At 33.5% G+C, this 22,022-nt stretch overlaps 1 long non-coding RNA gene across 1 annotated transcript in view; it reads left to right on the top strand.

Annotated features, from left to right (window-relative positions):
- LOC147070898 (uncharacterized) overlaps positions 1-22,022 on the top strand; it is an 88,767-nt gene that overhangs the window by 11,359 nt on the left and 55,386 nt on the right. Inside the window, exon 2 of the long non-coding RNA XR_015070911.1 lies at positions 13,516-13,854. This is a non-coding gene — a long non-coding RNA (uncharacterized LOC147070898). The remainder of the gene's footprint in view (positions 1-13,515; positions 13,855-22,022) is intronic.

Here is a 22,022-nt window from a genome sequence, read left to right as displayed (position 1 = left end):
AGATATCACCTGTGGAGTGATATGCGGATAGAGGTGCGCGCGCTTACATCCATCCGTTGTCGAATACAACTGAATTACGAGTAATTAATATGTTAAGATACTCGTAGCATCCGTGAAGATCGCGAAGAGCGGTGCACCTAGATCAAACCATTTTCTATTTCATTAATTTGAAAAAAATCAAATCAGACTATTTCTTTCATTCAGTATATCTGTCTACTTTTTATTTTCGTAAGTCAATCAAATGAAGGTACGAGCTATTGCTAGTTTAAATAAAATAAAATGTAATTCTAAATTCCATCCCTCATTGTTTGCCCAACGCATACACATCTAAAATGCCACTAAAAAAGTTAACGAAATTTCGTAAATTCAGTTTCATGATTGTTAATTAATTTCGTCGTAATTAGGTAGGGCACCGGTGGCTAAATTAGTAAAGCATGTTGGCCAAAATACGATGGATACAGGTCTCAGTCCATTTATTTTTTCAAGAATTTTTTAATACGTATGTTTCTAAACTGTTATATCCAGACCATGGCCCCCACATCCTGAAGCGGGCCCCCAAGCCAGGATCTTTGGCGGCCCCCCTACCTATTACTAAGGTTAAAGGTAGTCTGGTGCTCTACAGTGGCGTTTTTTAAATGGTGTTGGAGGTCAATAAAAATTCAGTGTTCCTATTTTTAGCGATTTTGAGCACATCTAATTATGGAGTTGTCGAGTATCATCACCCAATAATCAAAAATTGCATCGCACAACCATAATTATACCTATTTTAAAATGGTAATAGCGCCGCAGGCAACTTTTTTTACTCTAAGAGCAAATTTACGATGTGTGTTTATCTCAATTATGTGGTCGAACTGCCACGCGCGGGCCCCCCTGAACCAGGGCCCCTAGGCTAGAGCCCTGTCAGCCCCCCCCCCCCCCCCCCTTATGGGAGCTATGATCCAGACAGTCGACTACAATAACATGTGTATGAATATGGACTAACCTTAATATATTATGTAGTTTTTTCAAACTACTATTTTAAAACGTAGTTTTGCGAATATATTTATAAGAAATTTACTACTATTGCGTCATTTCATTTGAATGCGTCAAAGTCCTAGCTGACGCGCGACCCTGTGATGACAGGTTAATAAAAAAATCTTTTTCTGTATTAAACGATAAAAAATGAAAATTCATTCAACTATTTTTTATTGGGTACATTAGATTATCCTCTTGTATTAGCAGTTAAAATGTAAACTGATTTTTTTTATCCTAAATCCTATGGCACAGAATTTTCCAATTAAAGTTTTCTACTAATTGAATTATAATTATGGTATTTGGAAATAGTTTTTCGAACAGAATTTTTTTCAAAATTCTTTGTCACTATTACGAATAAATTTAAATCATTGGTTCCTCAACTAATCTTAAATTGTGAAGAAAAGTTTAATTTTCATGTTATATATACAATTACTTTGGTCTTTTATTAACTTATCTCATGTCTGCACATTCATTTTTTGTCATACGTCGGTTCTTTTAATAAATAACATTGTTTTTTTTCTTTATCCAATGCCGTATACTCAGGGAACACAGAATTAATGGGAAATGAAATACCTAACGGGCGTGGAGTAATAGGCAACCGATCTTGAGTGTGGAAGAATATGGGATAAACTTAAACACGTGTCAAGAATACGGCGTTCTAAGAATGTCCTTCGTTCTGACAGCTGCTATCGGTTTATTCACTGATGCTTAATAATTTAATATTGGTGTATTTGAAGGTTGCAACACACACTATTGCACGTCTATAATGTGTGGTTCATTTGCGCAGGACACTCGACATTCAAAACCCTTCTTCAAAATGTAGTGTATTGGGCCGTATACTTCATACTACTGTCATAATAATAGAGACAATAATTGTAAATCTTGTCATAGGTACCTACATAATATGTGTGAATTTTACAACGTTTTTATTAGCTCGTATTCTTGTTTGTCCAGTAAAAATCTTGCAATCGATTTTTAACTAACTTCCCGACTAGCTAGACATTTGAAACTTTTAGAATATATCAAAACACGATGCCAATGCATTCTTTTATTATTTTTAGCCATCTTTAAGCAGAATTGAATTCATTTTCAGTTGATTCTGTTTTGTATGGGAAAGTTATTTCAGAAAATCCGTAAAAAGTAAAAGACTATTATTGGGTGCTAAGGAGGTGGTCCTAGCAACTAAATTATTAATATATACGTGCTTTACTATGGAAATCAAAATGAAATGTCAAAATGACATTTCAGTATTCTATATTTGTTTGTTTTTTATTTACTTCATATCAAGTACAAGTTTGAGCATATTGAGCATAATTCAACAGAAAATTTAAAAACGTTGTATATAAAAAGCTCTTTTTATCTTGTAATTATTTAGAGATTGTCATACAATGTGGAAATAATATGTGTATAGATTTTTTCCTTCGCAAAAATATGAAAAATACTGAAAAGTATTAATTTCACAATTTTATCGGGATCGGTAATAATAACATAAAAATCCCGGATTGAATTGAAAATTCTGTGCGGGTTTGCTTACCTAATTGACACATTGCCATTGCGATGATACCAAATATTTAGAACTGGTACTATGTTGACGATACTTGATGTAGTATAAACGTCGATGTGAATAGAAACAATACACTATGATTTATTAAAGTACGCGACGTTAATGATCTGTATTTTAAGGTTATAATTTATGTGAGAACGGCGTTTTCTCTACCTGATTAAAGGTGTCGCCGCCACAGATCAGATTAATAAATAGAATTCCGATAGGCTATATCGCAATACATCATATTTTGAAGCAGGGTTTTGAATGTGTGAGTGTCCTACGAAAATGAACCACACGTTGTAGTGTGTGTTATACACCAATACTAAATGAGCGTCAATGTATAAAACGAGATCAGTTATCAGAGCGAATGCAAACACGTATTCTCGGCACGTGTTTAAGTTTATTTCATATTCTTCCTCACTCAAGATCGGTTGTCTGTTTCTCCTCACCTGTTAGGTATATCAGTTACCGATATTTCTGAGTCCCTTGGGTGTCTCTGATAAATGAAAGCTAAATTAAGCGATGTCTGACTGAGGTTCGTATTTCTTCATTTTTGCACACATGCGGTTATACCCCTCGCAGTGGACCTTATCTTCTGGATATATTATGTCACCCATAAATATCCAATGTCTTAGCCGGCTCTCAGATCTAAACTCGCCTTGTCTGCCGCACAGCCATAATCAAACCTTACAAGAACGTCAATCCGGAGTTGTACATGAAGACCGCGCAGATTTACCTAGCGAAAATCACACGTAACCTTCTAAACGCATAGATGTTTGGATGCGACGATCGGCGAGCCAGTATAGGAATGACCAATTCGTAGGTGTTTGTATGTGTCCTGGCGAGAGTATGCGACTTCTCAATTGCAACAGCAGATGTTTTTTACAAACTAAACAGTCGTATTCAACCAATCTGCGGAGCTCCATTTGGCAACGTGTTTTGTGAATAACGATGACGTAACATCGACGTATTCGATACGTTGCAGACGAGACAAGTTTTGATGTGAAAGCCGGCTTAATCCAGTCATGCATATAAGTGACATCATCATAACTTGAATAATACTGACATAAAAACTTTTGCCCTGAAACCGAAGAAGTCGTGAAACAACCACTAATAACAGTGCGGATTTGTTTTATCTTTGGGGCGTGAGTTATACGACATGTAAATTCATTTTCCGTCCCTTGCGCGCCATCTTGCGGCATAAGCGTTGAAGATGATTTAACAGTTGTTGTTTGAAGGCTTCCGTTGGCGAAGTGTCGCGAAGGCTTTCGCTAAAGCACCTCGGGGGCCATTCGGGAACTCTGCGGACCCATTACCGGCCGTATACGGTATTAGGCGAACAGTATATCTAAAAGTAGAAGATATATACCACTACCGATATAGCACACACTATATATATAATGGTATAGTCTCACTACTGTATATTTAATATTAGCAGGTATTAAAGTTATCAATCTATACCTACAGAAAAGCAAACAACAAAATTTTACCACCGCTTTAATCACCATATTTATCGGCGGTGATTTTCTTTGCCGCATATGACGCAATCAATTTGTCAGACGATTTAAACGGGGTCTCGAAACAGTTCTAACCAATCATACATCAATAACTCTGTTCAACCAAATCACTTCGGATATTGACATATTCCACCTGCGTGAGAATGAATATAGGTGGGCATTGCCTTATAAATTTATAAAATAGGGTCTGCTTAACTTAACTCAGTCGGTATACTTTCTTGTATCCAATTTTTTGTATTTACACTTTTCTACTGTTTAATAACTTTTATATACTTACTTAACACTGTTATAATAATATTTATTTGTTTCTAAATATCATGTCACGTTTTAAATTAATAATTCGTAATGTTCACTAAGTATGTATAATATGTACAAAAAAATGATTTGATTTAAAATTTGATACAATACCAAAAACTTGAAAAGTGTATTTCTCACAAACTGTGTACCTATCTAGAGTTTCTAAATCTATCTTTTTGCACGTACTTGTGATTAACATGAAATACACCAGGGAACTCAGAAATAATGGGAACTGAAATACATAACGGGTAAGGCGAAGCAGGTAACCGACTCCGAGTAAGGAAGAATCCGGGGTAAACTTACACACGTGTCAAGAATACGTTTTACCTCGAATACTGAACAATGCTCTCGGTTGATGCATTTACGCTCATCTATTGCACGTGCATAATGGATGCTTCATTTTACGTAGGACACTCACACATTCAAAATACTGCATCACCGTGTGGCGTATTGAATATAGCCTATCGATATTCTATTTATTATCTGTTCTGTGAAATACACGCTGCTTGAACACTAGTTAGTACATAAACTTCATCAAGTATTCATCTATCTATATATAGTAGGTACCTAATAATAATTATGTTAGCGATGATCTTTCTTTTCACTGTCTATCACTTTTGGTCACCTACGTTTTGCACATGCAATTGTCATGTGTGTATATTTGTAAATTTACATATATGTGTGTATGTGAGTATTTATATCGTATTTAAAGTAGATGTTGACAAAAAACGTGACTCTTTCGCGTTACGTATTTTCAAGATAGGTTATGCCAATAAACGTATTAAGTACTTATTTGTTTTTAAATCACCTTGAATAAAAGAGTAATGGTAAACTGTATGGTCAAAAGTAATCATTGTAAATATAACTCAGTGAGAATCTGTCGGAAAAAATGGATAGACAACGAGCCCTAAATGCAAAACTTTACATAAATTTAAAACTTCTAAATGAAATCATAGGTACACAATAGTTACTTGGCTCTTTGGCATTCTGTGCTTATTACATTTATGTCGTTCTCCGAGCCGTTCAATAAAATAACAATATGAATAAACAGGCTGGTCTCAGACCACCGATTCGCCCCTGGAAGTTATACCCAACCAGTGATTGAGTCTTTTCATATGTCAGCTAAGTTAAGATATCGCCTATTTCCCTTGTTTTCTGTAGACGCATATATTATAAATGATTTGAGGGTTTCCCGGAAGCTAGGTTGGTATACCTGCGTCCGTTCGCGTATCGACGATTAACGGCCTGTTAGCTGTTTGTTTGCTCACGACTTTCTGCAGTGGCGTCCTAATTTTAATACATTCACAATATTATTTTTATTTGCCATTGCTACTGAAGATTTTTTTTTGGTAAAACATCTTCAGTTGCAATATCACAAGATCGCATGAGCTAAATAAATTCGAAATCATGGATGCATGATAGGGTCTAATAAAGAGTTATATTCGAATCGAATACGAAAGAAGTAAACGTACGTAAAAATTGACAAACTTTATATGAGGCGTCTAATTACAAAAAGCGACAAGTCCACAATTCAATATTTTCGGGAAACAATGTTTTTATGTTTCAAGCTTCAATTATTTGTTTTAACGTGAGATTATTTTTTCCGTTGTATTCTATGTCAAAATTAGAACCAAATGGCAATTTGTTTTAGCCGATAAACTCTTAAATGTAATAAATATAGGCAAAATAAAATTGGAAAAAGGCACTTATTTCCGTGGCACTGTCATGAGTTTATCAGATGCTACAGCATGGGAGACGCCCTTTTCAATATTGAACGTCCCCTTATTGGTTGAATTAAACACGCGCGAAATCAACCAAGCTTTAAATAATATGAAACACGGACTTGGGCGCTTTTTGTAATAAATCGAGACTTAAAATATTTTTTTTTAAGGGTTATGTCGCGTTTTGGAATTTATAGATCAATACATATTCTGTAAAATTATACAAAGAATACGTGCGTATTTTTTTCTCGATTTTGACAAAATTTGGACTTATCGCTTTTTGGAATTAGACGCCTCATATATAGACCATTCGAAACAAAGGAAATGAAGTTTCCTATCAGTGAATGATAGTAAAACAATCCGTTGGTCGACATATTTTGGAAAACAGATAGACAGACAATAATTGAGGTGCTGATGATTAAATGACCACAAGTAAAATATAGTATATTTATGCGTGAAACATTTGTATTGGTGAAACAGGATTCAAACACGTAATTAAATAACATAATATTAATAATATCGACCGAGTGTACTCGATGGAATTTGAATTTAAATTCTAATGGATTTAAATTTTGTACTCCATTTGAGTCCTTTTATGCGATCCTGGTTTCGCCTTTCGTCATCTTCAGGTACCTACATGAACACTCACCAATGTTAAATGCACACTGACAACGGATACGGATATAGTTAATTCCCGCTTATATAATAAATTAATACAATACAATGTTTTAAAAACCTTATTATCTACCAACAAAATAAAAGATCAGGTATAAAAAACAAACAAAATTTGAATGCTTTTAGTGTTATCTAATAGATACCTACTCACTATTAATACATTCAGTAAGCGTATTAATAACTGCAGGAAATTTTTCAAAATGATTAAAAGTTGACCTTGGTTGATATCAATTGGACCCGTGTATGGATGGACCCTGGTAAACAGCTCCGCTCGATAGGAGCCCGTCAGCGGGCAGTCTCAGTGGATGTATTCAGCGTATTGATGGTCGTGCCCGCATGTGCATTCCGGCCCATGTTCTATCAAACAAAACCGTATAACTTGCTTGCGAAGTCACAACGGACGATCAGGAACTGGCTTACCCAGTGTGTTGGTCTTAAAGCGCGAATCAGATTGAGGTGCATGTCGCCTACTGTCACGCTGTCACGGCAAAAAAATGTAATCTATGGTTTCTTCGTCATTTTGCAGACTATTTTGAACGGTCACCATCTCTGTAAATTCACTGAAGAATGACAATGGTGAAGATTGCAAACTATAATGTATTAGTAATTTGAATTATTATTAAATATTCATGCTAATTTCAATTAATTTTAACAGTTTCTATGTGTGCGAGCGTTAAAATTACTTGTCCATAGATAATATTTTGAACAGAACCCAACCTGCAGACCATAGATAATAGACCACATTCTTATAGAAACCGCTAAAAACAAAAAAACGTGTTTTTGACATTACAGTCCAAAAATGTAGGCATGCAGAGAATGATAAAAACGTTCTTTGAGTCATGCAGGTGTCGATGCAGTGTAGTTCAACGTGAGGTGACCTCATTGTTATTCTGGTGATTTCGCCAGATTTTGCTAACTGACAATGTTCGTTTAAAAGGGTTCAAAATATGCTACGGGGTGGGAGCATCAGTCTGATAACATTTTAAACACCAATAAAAATTACTTTACACACATTTTTCACTTGATAATCCGTGACATGCACCTTAATTTGATTTGCGCTTAATTGTCTCATCTGTAGCTTGCAGGGCACATCTGGAAAAGGTAAAAATTTGTTACGGAATATTAAAATTTTTAATGAAATTTACTGCTGAATACTGGACTACCTTTCAGCCGCCACTGTCGTTACGGGGTAACCCAACATAACGTTGGTCAACACTCACAGCATAAGCTATCGGCACTTCGATTTGTTTGCTCTTTGCAAACAAACGTTACAGATATTTTACAGGTCGCCGCGCAAAAGAATGCGAGATTTGTTTTGGATTTATTTCAATCATCTTTCGTCTCTTTTGATTTCCAATAGGTACTTTCCTCATAATCAAGCACATTATTACGTTAAACAATTTTGAAGAACGTACACATTTCACGTATACCATTTTGGTTAATTGTTTCACGTTTTCATTAAGTTATATTCATATTCCCGGGATAGGCAATAGATTTATTTTTACACAATGATTTTAAAGAAATAAACACACGCAAATAACTTTAAAAATAAACTTTTCCATGCAAAACGATATTTTTTGCGACCGTCTGTCAAATCACGACCAGGTAACACAAAATTAATAGATACTGACTTTACCCTGCAGGGCTTCGTAGAAGTTTTAAAATAGGGTCCACTTTACTATATTAGCCTATAAAACCAAGGGCAACGCTCGAAATGGAAAATTTTACAAACCAGGGCGCTAAATAATTTTCCGGAAATATAACAGTTGTCTAATTTTATGTATAGTTCATAAAAATAAGTGTGTTATATTTTTTTGTTAGATTTCTGGCCTATCTGGCTTAGAAGGCCAAATTAATGTTTCCAATAATTTTGGGGATTTTATGAACCTAAACGGCGCTCCGGTACGTTCCGTTCCATTTCGAGCCCTGCAAGGGACACAAACCGTGTTGTCTGTCCTCGATTATTGAATGGGGGTGCAATTTGAGAATTCTTTTTGATAATTTACAATTTCAACTGTATTAATTAATAAATATGTATCTGAAAACAGTAAAAAGATTTTTTTTAAGTCAAAGATAAACTTACAAATTGTAAAAAAAAATGTGAATTTGTCACATATTTGGTACATAGGTTACGTTATTATTACATTATTTTTATGGTTATATTTATCATTAAAATTTAGTTAAGTTTTCAATTTTTATCGTTTAGATTTTTGACTAATTCATAGTTTTAATTTTTTTATATCTATTTAAAAAAATCGATTTTTATAAAAAATATAAATAAGTATAACTTGATATCCTTTTTATAATACATACATACAACCATTTACTAAATAAAAAAAATTGCTGGGTCGCTGGTTTTTTTGCAAATCGTAATAAAAAATCACTTTCTTCAATATGTCAATAGTATTGAATTTAAGGAAAAAAATTAATTTATCTGCTTTTAGTCAAAAAATGATACATTTTCATATACTTAAATAGGATGACTCATTGTTTCTTTCGCATTTTTACGTTCAGTTTAAAATTCTCGATTTTTTCTTAAGTTAAAATTAACAACAACCTCGCAATTCTCTGTATCACGTTAAAGTATTGTGTCAAACATAATATTGATGAAAACTTTTTGAAGAAGTGTCGGAGAATATTTTGGCTTAGTAAAAAAGTTCAGGGTCTCTGACACACCAGTGTTATTATACATTATCATTGGCTTCAGTGTAAGTATGGCAGAGAATATGTCCGGGTACATTAACCCGAAATATCTTTCTACTGTGATTTCAAAAAGCTTTGGCAATTTCAAACAAATTTTAAATTATTGTTATAACCATAATGGAACATCAAATAATAATGCACACAGCACTTTGTTTTCAAATATTTTACTGTTCAAATAGACTATAGAGGGTCGAAACGGTTTTGTTTGTATGCATTTCGCCGAAATATTTCATCCCGCTGTCGGCCTCTATTTATTTTCAATTTAAAGCGAATGTTTGCTTTGGAACTGAATTGAAAACTGATCGACATTTCGACCAATTTTTGACATTATTTGACCCAATTATGTTTACCAGCAATCACGGGAGAAACGTATGAAAACCATAGAAAAGGCAATTCGCTGAATTTCATCGAAACTTGTCACAAACGTTTCAATATGTAGGTACATATTTCTAAAACTAGAATTTATTATATATATCTAGCTATGGCATGTTGACCACGTTGTGTGATAACTGATGGATTTTGATCGATCGCACCATAATATTATGATTAATTGAGATTTTTAAAGGTCCTATTAACTAATATAACTATTCCTATATATTATAAATAACTATTCCTATTTTTATTTCTTTAACCAGCTTACTTGAAAGTAATTTTGAAATTAACGTTAACTTCGTTATATTATTTGATTCATATTGCATCACCCACGGCCTACCGCAGGAGTGAGAGAAAGAGAATATATTAATACCAGTGCTTTTAACCGAGGCGTGGTTTCTGTCGTGTAGTAGATTCTTTGAACAGTATTTTTGACCACATCCGATCCCAAGAAGTCATATCGACTGCTTAATCTAAAAACCAGCTAACTCCACTTGGGCAAACTGTTCATGAAGAAGAAAAAACTTAATAATTTAACTATCGAGCGGAATTTAACAATTTCAAAAATATACTTGGATTTTTTTTACAAATAAGCAACGCTGTGAATTAATACACTGTTTTAGCTTCCCTTTTATATATAAAGAAAATTTATATAAAGAGCGGAGTTGTTCCATTTATGATATTAAAATTTAGCACCTGCAGTTGACTGTTTTGTGTGAAGAAGGATAACGTATTTATTTATAGGTTTAGGAGTTTAAATTTTTTCGTGAACATGGAAAACATACTTTATAACAAAATTCCATCAAAACTCATGTTTTGTCAAATGTGCAGTTGGCTGGTTTGCAGATTAAGCAGTGGGTACGGGTTTGTTTTTACGAGAAATGGATGTTAACCACTTGCTCAACCTATTTGGTCCATACTCAAACTTTACTTCAAACACATATTGAAAAATAATATTAATAATAATAATTAATAATAGATTATCTGGTGACAAAAACACCGGGGATTAGGAGGTGGGTGAGGAGATAAGGAGTGGAATGGGAATATAAATAGCCCAACCAATTATATTGACATATCGAAGATTTAACAAATGTGGAAAATATACGTGGTAGTGGTCCGCGGAATTCAAGATTTTGAGTTTATCCAAAAGATTGGGGACCAACTGTATTGGAGTATAGCCTATCTGAATTATATTTATTAATCTGTTCTGTGGTTTATACTAAACACAAATAATATAGAACGCCCTGTTGTATTTATAGTCAAAATTCTTTGAATTAACCAGATTTTTTTTTTGTTTCCGTATTACTAAATAATAAATGTTTTCGAATATAAGTAACGTTTCTTAATTTTAAGTTGTCACTAGTCAATCATGTTAATTAGTAAAAATAAGATCGGTTATGACCGCTCTAAATTGTCCACAATGTCATACTTCTACACAATTGATTCAGGAGTTTGATTGTCCGACACCGTCCACAACGCATAACGGCTGATTTTTTCGCTCACTGAGCATTATTTTTCTATGTGTGGACGTAACCCAATATATTATATTGAAAAGTAATTAAATATACAATAATTATCTAAACATTCTAAATTAGTCACCTTCAAAATGCTGTCAAGTCAATAAACCAAAGATAAAAAAGCTGTCACTAACTAACTCATTTATGTAAACAGCGTTTTTGTTTTTATTTTTAGTGACCCGCATTATGTCAGACAGTGATTACTTACTGATTAGGAGGCATTTATTAGTGATGGGCTTAAAATAATTGATGTCAGGTAACCGGTATTTCAAAAATATTTCAACTCAACTTAGATATTCTATTACCTAATTTAAAGACGCTGAATTTTCATGTCGGCTGCACCGCTCGCCCACCCCTTGCTACGTTACTGGTTAATGTTAACTCAATATTGATACCAGTGGCTCTATTATATACACGAGACGGCTATCGGCAGTAGTTTATCATATTTATTTATTGACTGTATTGAGGTATTATAATTGTTACAATAAGTTAGCCGACTAAACTATCAAAACTGTCTATCTCACTTTAAAAGTTAACGCAACCAAGAGAGAGGCTGTTAACACCTTTTGACAGCTTATACGGTTAGCTTATTGTAACAATTAACCGCTTCAATACATAAATATGACAAATGAATATACTTATATCTGTAATAAATATGTCGATAACCGCCGACAGTTGCCTTGCGTGTAGAATATACCCACAGAGCAGGCAGATTGGGCATTGGATTTTTCTAAGACGTTTTCCGTCGGTCCATGTTAATATTCTAGGAGTTCCGATATATTTTAAAGGTCTACTATACTATGCATAAAACTAAATACTAGTTAACTAGTATTTATAATGCTTTCTTTAAAACATTTCTGTCACATCATAATTCATTACTCATTCTATTGATACCGGATCTGTGTAGTTACCGAATACTGATTTGATCTATTGTTTGCCCATCACTAATAATTTACAGTATTATTATTCTATAGCGGTGTATTGCTATATGATCAAATCATGAATATTCTAGTCTATTTTTATAGTAAACTTTGCACTGATAACCTTCATTGGTATGGGAAAAAAGCAATAAATCACAAATAAAGATTAGCGATTACCAGAAAAAAAAATGTGACAGAATGAAGTTGTAAAATTTCTGTGAAAATGCATAATTACGGCGATTTTAACTAGTAGTCGTTACATGAAATGCTTATCAAATTGAAAATTGTAGTCTTGGAGTACATTACGTCTTACGACTCGTACGGCAAGGCACCTACCTGATCTGCTGACAAAGAGGCCATCCATGGACTGAAACCGTATGCGGTTTAAATCCGTGTGCCATAATGAACTTATGATTTTTGAAAATATATTGTCACTAAATTTGTAAGTGTAAGTGTATGGTATAAACACTATAAACAGATACAATCAGATGCTTATAATATACTTTGTGAAAATATATTTCCATGAACAGAAAAGATAAGCTTAGTATGGCACACGGTTCGAAACCGCACACGGTTTCAGTCCATGAATGACCTAAAAAGCTTGCGATTTCTCGACTTTTTCAATTTCTCGATTCAATAATTCTCAAAATCAAGAATTTTTTATTCGTTTTCTCGAGAATACCATTCGGTTGATTTAAATTTCAATTGTGATGGGCAGCTTAGCCTACTGACAATTTCTCGATTTCTCGAGAATCTCATTGATTATTTTAGATAGATTTTTCGATCAGAACTTCTGCTGCTAACCAGTCGCAGAGCACGTTACCTTTAAATCAGCGTACATAGCCAATTTCTCACGAAGACAGATTCACCAACTTCTTCGGTTCTTGTCAGTTTACAGGAAGCCAGTGGCAAACAAATTTTGAAAATAGCTGATATACTGGATTATTTGTAAGGTTAGGCTATGTTAGGTTAGGTTTTCATTCTTGAATTCATGAATTTTGCCAAAATCAGCTATGAAAATTGGCGCGGTTCCCGCCTGGCTTCCTGTAAACTGACTTGTACCACTTCTTCAAATATCTATATCCCACTCTACTACGGATAATATAATATAAATGTAAATGCTAAATATTCGTTTGTGTTTTGACAATTCATACGCTTATAGACATTTCATTTAGTAGATAAGGGAATTCAAATTATATCATTCTTAAAATTCCTTTTCTTCACTCTTTGCAGGGACTACGATGACGCCAAATCACTAAGTGTCCGCCGAGCGTCAAAAAAAGTGCCGCGAAAGATTCAAGCCGCGTGAAACGCGACCTAGTCATGACCATTCAGTCGGGGGTCAGCCCCAGAGAGTTCTCGAAGTATGAGTAAAGTGGCGCTCGCGAGGAGTACCGAGCCAAGGGCGGAGGGCGGGGCGGGGGCGCCGAGTATGAGCGCACGGTGAAGGCGCGGGACGCCACTGTGTCGTCGGGGGGTGCGCAGTGTGGGGCATGGAGACGAGGCTGCTGACTGCGGCTGGTCCGCCAAGAGGGGGCCCTGGGGCGTAGCCGCACATGGACCCACGGAAAGGTGAGCAAACTTCTGAAATACAACGTATAGTTGTTTCATTCGCAGGCAGACAATTTATTCACCGAATGCATTCTACTATTAATTTAACATTGAGATTCAACGAAAATAAAGTCTGTACCCCTCTACGCCAGTGTGTTTCATGCTCAATTTTACTTAAAATGAATAAAGTATAGAGTCAATCTCAAATAGTGTTTTCCCAAAATTAAGATATTACACTATTAGAAATAACAAAAGCCTTTTTTAGTTAAATTAGTATTTATTTCACGATCATTATAAATTGAAAATCGAGTTTGTCCTGACAGACATTGTGAATTGGTCAAAGTGTTTGATTGTCAAAAGTTCTTTGGATTTTGACAATAGACGCATCATAAAACAAACCTATATGTTGTAAATAAGTCAATAACTGCGTTTAAAAATATCTTTAGATTCCACAATCTAACTGTTAATAGGTATCAATCACCCAATATAATATCATATAATGAACATACATAATCTTAAAACATCTCATGCAAAATCTTTTTAGAAAAAAAAATTGACACCCGACTGAACTTGAACCTGTAACCGCTGGATTCGCGCCAGTGTGCATTTCCTATTATGCTACGGACGTCCTAATTAATTCATATAATATTTATTATAAGAAAATGTGGCTACTGTAATCATCTCATGACTATAACATTACGTAATTACATAACATTCCTAATACAACACATTGTTCAGTTGTTTAGTAATATGGACACTGTCTCGGAAGTTAAAATTATTATTAGAAATTAGATTTTCAGCTATTTAACAAATTAAATCATTCATGACCAATCACCTGATGTATATTGTCATTCGTTTTGATCGTCTATAATCAGCTTTAAAACAATGTTTTTTAAAATTCGAACTTTTCGAATTTTCGAATTTCGAAAATTATATACTTACCATAATAATTAACGGCCCACATGCTCGTCGTAGGTCAAAATTGAGTTTTTATTGTATTTTCAAACCATGATCCTGGACACTCCTTAAACGTTGTAGATAATCTATTTATATAATTTTGAAGCCTTATTATCCTTTATAGTTATTTTAAACATTTGATGACTGCATGACAAAGAAATGGCGTATTTCAAAAAAACACTACCTTATTCTTAGGTCAATAATTATCATAAAGCAATCATTATTCATAAGATGTTTATTACACTTGAATGGTCAAAGACATAGCTTATAATGAGTATCTTTAGAATTATCTTCAAATGTGTTAATCTTGCCGATTTTTGAATAATAAAATGCCTAATTCTTGTCAAATTTGGGATCACAGAGATTATCAATATAATTTTTTATCGTGAATATTTTACAAAAATTATCTCGTCATAAATTATACTAATGGTTTTATAAATGCGTTTACAAATTAATAAATGTAAAAAATCTTAACACCACTACACAAATATGTACCGAAATATGACTATATTCTAAAACATTAGAGCGAGAGGTTTAAAAGAATACTATTTTATGTAACAAAAATACTTTATGCAGTCATCAAATATTTAAAATAACTATAAAAGATAATAAGGCTTCAAAATTATATAAATAGATTATCTACAACGTTTAAGGAGTGTCCATGATCATGGTTTGAAAATACAATAAAAACTAAATTTTGACCTACGACGAGCATGTCCTCCCTTAATCTTACATATAATAATGCATACGTCACTAATTTTACGGGAAGTATAGCATCGAATATTATTGTATATTTTGATGTTTGTATGATGTTTAAATCAACAGGAAATAGTTCCTCCCCGAATATTTCCATTGGCAATGAATTCAATGACAGGCGTTTTATTTACATGTGTGATTGATTCACAGAAAATTATTTTAACCATTCGAAGAAAATAACGAGATAATATATATACTGAGAATTGTTTCTTTTATTATCCACTGTCAATCATTGAATTAAAATATGAATTATGTTCCCAACCAGATTGAATAAACGAAAAACACTGAAGCATTTATTTTTAATACCAGTGATTCCAAGCTTTTGTGTTAAGCCGAACACATGTAGCATTTTGTAAAATCGCAGCAAACTACTCGGTTTTAATCATGTTTTAATACAATTACGAACAAATGTAAAAACTGCAATTTATTAATATATTATTATATTGATAAGTTTCATTTTAAATAATTAACACACCTAAAAACATAAAAAAGATAATTAAAAATTAACTTATTGTTGCGCTTTTTATAGTGAACTGTAAGTGATTTCGATGGAATGACTGTGATGGTGGATGTGAATGCTGGAGGGGGGGTTATGTTAGGATGCCAGGTACTGACCTTTAATGGTGTTGAGGGTGCTATCACTCGCGCGGTATTATTTGTTGGGTCACCAGGTGCTCGGCACTTGACGGTCAGAGATGGTTTCTGTTATAAACGCATGGTTGATGAATGACAAGACCCGGTATCACTGCTTGCCAGGTGTTTATAATTATCACTTGGACTACGGTCACACTATATTATCAAGTTGACCCGGCCGTGGTTTACGAATAATTCTTGGTTCAGTCTGTATACGCTTTGAGTTACTCGCGACGATCTAGCTGAAACAAACCTAGATGCGCCCGTTGTCTTGATGTAACTTGAGGTAACCGAATGTTATTCAATCACGGTTGACTGATGACCCATGACTCCTGATCGCCTGAACGTAGGAACTGAGGATTTTAGGTAGGAGAGAAATATAGGGACAAAGGGCGACCATAATTGGCCCAACCAACTTACAATTTAGAAAAAGATTAAAGTGTACATTTTTTCGGAAGTCAGATTTTTATTAGTATATCTTATTCTGTAAATATTTTTATCATTAAAATGTAAGTGATAAGTTCTTTAGAATGTGACATGACAATTTTTGAAAACTTTATCATTTAATTTATATATTTAATCTATGATGTGTATGTTATAGTATGTAGTTTATTGCAGTGGCGAAGGGTGGAGGTTATGGAGATCTGATATAAATAGTGTAAACGAAACTTTGTCATACATACTTATTTGTTTTCATTGAATTAAGAATACAAATTGCAAGTGTTGTTGGTTAGTTATTAAAAAATAATTAATCCCTGCATAAAACAAACCATAATAATATATACTAAATAAAATTATTCTTTTATCTATAAATATCTAAAATTATACCATAAATCATACATAACTAAAGATATATTATTAGAGATAAAAGATTATTTTTTATCTATTTTGGTTTGGTAAGGCAGGATTGAATCGAATTTTAAAAATCATCTGCAATTTGTATTCTTAGTTCAATGAAAACAAACAGGTATGTCTAAAAACGTGTGTATTATTTTTGTCTGATCTCCTCAGCTTACCTCTACTGTTATGGTTTGGTCTAGGCAGGGTTTTATTGAATTTTAGAAATCTGCACTTTGTGTTATTGGTTCAATGAAAACAAATAACTGGTAAAGTTAAGTGTGCATCATTTTTGTTCGATCTCCGTATCCTACCTTCACCCTTTATCCTTCACCACTGGTTTATTGTACATAGTTGTATATCAGTGACAAATATTGATTTCACTTCATGACAATTCAAATAAGACCTAATAATACGAAATCATCTTATTTTTATCATTACCAGTTTTATTATTTTAATAAGTAATACTGTAAGAAACCAACTGTGAAAAAATTTAAGTAGCAGCGGGGATATAAAAGCTCTTGAACAATAGTTTTTACAAGAATCTATTTATGAAATGTCACCCCAAAATGTCTAAGGAATAAATACTAAAAAAGCACGTACACGAAGCTTTTTATAAAAACATAAAATCAATGACTTAATCTGCAATGCGGCTAACTCGATTTCTGGTACACAAGTATAAACACAGATGAGAGGAAAACCTAAATATTCGGTCGCAGATAGGGATGATGATATAATCCAAAAGTTTACCGCATCTGCTTTCAAAGATATAATTTATCCCAGTCCTATATAAATTGTAAGGTACCCACTGCCAAATAATCTATAACAGGTCGGTTACCTTTTGATACTTATGGGTTACACTCGACTTAATGATTTAATTGTACGACCGCAAGTATTTAATAAAATATAAGAAAAAAACATGAATATAAAAACGAAACTAAATGAAAAAATATTTTTTAGTAATAACATAAATGAAAGATTAAAAACAAATACAGTTTATGCATCACTGTCTTTCTCTAATTATAACGTTTGTGGTCTTTTATATCCTTATGCAATATTATCAATATCCACTTAAAAACCTGAGGTATATATTTTTTTTCGACCATGTCCGATCCTAATAGGATCATATAGGCCTCCACAGAGTAGAGGATTGTATTAACAGATTTAGTTTTTTACGAAAAATGGATATCAGCCACTTGCTCAACCTATTAGGTCCATACCCCGACTCACACACAGATTGAAAAACAATAAATGTACTGGCCAGACCCAGGATTCGAACCTGAGACCCACGGCGTGATATTACAACGCTTAAGCCGCGCGGCCACCGTGGGTGTATATTGAGTGAGGTACATATTCGAATTGAAACAATTGCCGATTTTCATGAGTCAGTCGAGAATATAATGTATTCTTTCTAAAACTCATTGCAGAAAATGCTTGTTCGCAAATATTTTAATGTCAGTATTACATAGAACATCAAAGAATTTTGACAAAAATCTTTTATAGTGTAGTACATACCAGGTGATCTCCAACATGTTCACACCTGCGGATTGGTAAAAATGGGAGAAATATTTTAGCGACCACGAACGCAGAAAAAAAAATGTAGGTAGTTATAATTTAATAATTTGTTTATTAGATTTTAAATCGTATATTATAACATAACATACATTTAACAGTCTTTAACAAAAATTACTTTAACTAATACCCACGGCGTGATATTACAACGCTTAAGCCGCGCGGCCACCATGGGTGTATATTGAGTGAGGTACATATTCGAATTGAAACAATTGCCGATTTTCATGAGTCAGTCGAGAATATAATGTATTCTTTCTAAAACTCATTGCAGAAAATGCTTGTTCGCAAATATTTTAATGTCAGTATTATGCCGGGTCCACACCGAAAACAAGTCGCGCGACAACTCGTTAAATTTTACGATAAGCATGATAATTATCGTAAAATTTCTTAAGCAATTATGATAATTATCGTAAAATTTAACGAGTTGTCGCGCGACTTGTTGCCGGTGTGGCCCCACTTTTACATAGAACATCAAAGAATTTTGACAAAAATCTTTTATAGTGTAGTACATACCAGGTGATCTCCAACATGTTCACACCTGCGGACTGGTAAAAATGGGAGAAATATTTTAGCGACCACGAACGCAGAAAAAAAAATTTAGGTAGTTATAATTTAATAATTTGTTTATTAGATTTTAAATCGTATATTATAACATAACATACATTTAACAGTCTTCAAAAAAAATTACTATAAAAGAACTTCTGGAATTTTGAGAAGCCTAGTTTTTTTTTTAAATAGTGCGAAATCTTCAGCTGCTGCAGAATAGGTTGATTTATTTTTGAGTTCCCTGGTGATAACCAAGGCTTCGATGTAGTTTCAAAAAGATGAAGCGCGGCATTGACATCCATTCTGTTTTTCTGTTTCGTTTTTATTACTGACTTGGCCGAAAATGTCTTTTCGCAGGAATAGGTAGTCGAAAATATGGACGATAATTAATTTTAATGGCTTTTAACTATCAATGTTTGTTCGTTATGACTAAATAGCAAAGTGAAATTAAAAGACATCTCGATTAGGTGTCATACAGTAAACTGGAATGTAGAATACGGTAAACTGTGAAATGAGTATCATTTCATATTGAAATTATTACGGCCAATATAATATGCAATCAATGATCTTTATTTACTGTGCACAGATCTCCGCATTACATTTGAAGTATGAACAATAACTATCACTACGATCGGAACTCACAAGTTTGAGCTGCGGCCTGATTATAGACGACCTTAACGATCATATGTGCCTCTGATTTCCGACAGCTTATCTATGATATACTGTTTAAATTATATGACGTTTGTATTATCGGCGAAGGCTCAGCGAATATTTTCACATTTTAATTTGGCAATGTAGCAGATGATTCTATGATCCGCAACGATTCTTTCCGTATTGTGACTATGTCAGATTTTTTACAATTATTTAACAAAATAATCCACCCCATGCATCCCCGAAGCTTAATTGGGGAAACATATAATTACATTATATAATGTCGATAAATTCAAATTTTCATATGAATGCCAGTTTCTACAATTTTTTATGGTTGGAAAAATTCTCGTGGTCGGCCGACTCGTCCAAATGTTCATATTCAGAGATATATTAAATATAAAAACACCCAATAAGTACATCTACAATTTTATAGAATGGGGGATACTCCGAGCCCCTAAAATAATGACGGGAAGAATGTATTTACATAATTATTGTCATCAAATATGAACTGTGAATATGCTAGTTCGATACCAGATACCGTTTTTCATTTGTCTACACCGCAGCCATTTTGTTGTTTTTTATGAAAATGGACCAACCGGCACCTATAAAAATTATGTGATACTTTCTTACGGGTAATAAAATTAATGAAACATATAAAGAAGATAATATTAACTATGTTTCATCATAATAATATCTAACCAAACCACCATTTCATATTCGTTACTAATGCATTATTACGTGTGCCGTGATAAGTGAATACCTATATGGTGTTTTGAAAAGTGTCTCGTTTGTATTTTATGGGAATACGGTCTACGTTAAAGTTCCCACCACCACCCGTCATATGGCCGTGCATATCCACAGCCGTGGATATGCAAGGCCGCTTTCTATGACGCTTTAAACGTGTCTGAAAGAAGTGATTTTAAGTGCTCATTCCGTCCCGAGACGGAGCCGCACGGGACTGATGCTGCAACCATGCACCGTAGTGCTTAAAGAATAAAGTTAAGAAAGAAAGTTTAAGGGCAGGTCCACAAATCATACAATGTTTAGTGAAGAACGAGTTTATTGAAGATAAGTAACTACAGTACAGTGTAATGAGTGCCAGCATACAAAATCCAAATGACTCAGATATCGACAGAAAGTTATGATATGTAAAACATTCCCCCTCGTTCTTCTTGTCGATCGCCGTTTCTTCTCAAGCGATTTTATATTGGCCGACGGCATAGTATGTCAAGTATGGCCTGCCTTCCTGGAATTAGGCCAGCTCCCTCTCGGCAAGTAATCAGTTACAAATTATTTCCTAAGCGAATTTTTACACAAAATAAAACATAATAGTATGTAACTTAATCTATTATTAGCTAAATTTAATTGTACTAACTAAAAGTACTAGTAATGTGATTGTCAGAAGCTGGTTCCGGCCTGGGAATAGATATTTAATAGACGTAAATACATAAGCCTTGGATTCCAATTATTTGAATTTGTGTATTTAAAAATAATATACTTAAAATGAAACATTTGTCTTTGTTATTTTTAAACGGTGATAGTACAATAATAACAAAAGGTAACTTTATCACGAAGATAGATAACCCAAGGCACCTAATCATTTATTAACAATGTCTGTCTGAATGTTGCAAAACATAACACTCGTATATCATATTTTCCATCAAAACACGTTTAACTAACTGTGAACAGTTTATCTTTTTTGTTGATTTCCGCTTTTTTCGTTGCGTTCAGATCTCGGAATGAAGGCGACCCAACCGGTTCGTGAAATCCGTATCGCAACCGTTCTGACTCGTAAGAATATATTCTATTAGTTCATTCCGTTTCGTTAATTGAACTAAGCACTAAGTAAAATTTAATATTCAACAAATAAAATGTGTCCTCTGTTGTAAATTAATTAGGTATTAGCCTATTTATAAATAAGGTAAATAATATTATCATTTAAATTTAATATAAATCAATTTTTAAATTATTTATTTACATATAGTGAATTTAACAAAGTATAAATTCGAGACGTTTGCAGCATGATATGAAAAAAAAACAAAGAAATAGTGTTGAAAAATTATTAAAAAACAATACTGTTTTAAGAATTTATAAATCGCGTAGGTGGAATATGTCAATATACGAAGCGATTTTGGTTGAATAGAGTTATTGCCCTCCCAATTCGCATCACCAATGGCAAGTTAGTTTTGCACCTTAGGATAACAAACAACTGATGCTCTCGATTTATACCTAACTAT

The sequence above is a fragment of the Rhyacophila brunnea genome, unplaced genomic scaffold (genome assembly GCF_057557595.1).
Source record: "Rhyacophila brunnea isolate RB1 unplaced genomic scaffold, BYU_Rbru_1.0 scaffold_21, whole genome shotgun sequence".
Taxonomy (NCBI): Eukaryota; Metazoa; Arthropoda; class Insecta; order Trichoptera; family Rhyacophilidae; genus Rhyacophila; species Rhyacophila brunnea.
The sequence above is the reverse complement of the archived record's forward strand: the minus strand, read 5'-3'. Positions and strand labels throughout refer to the sequence as shown.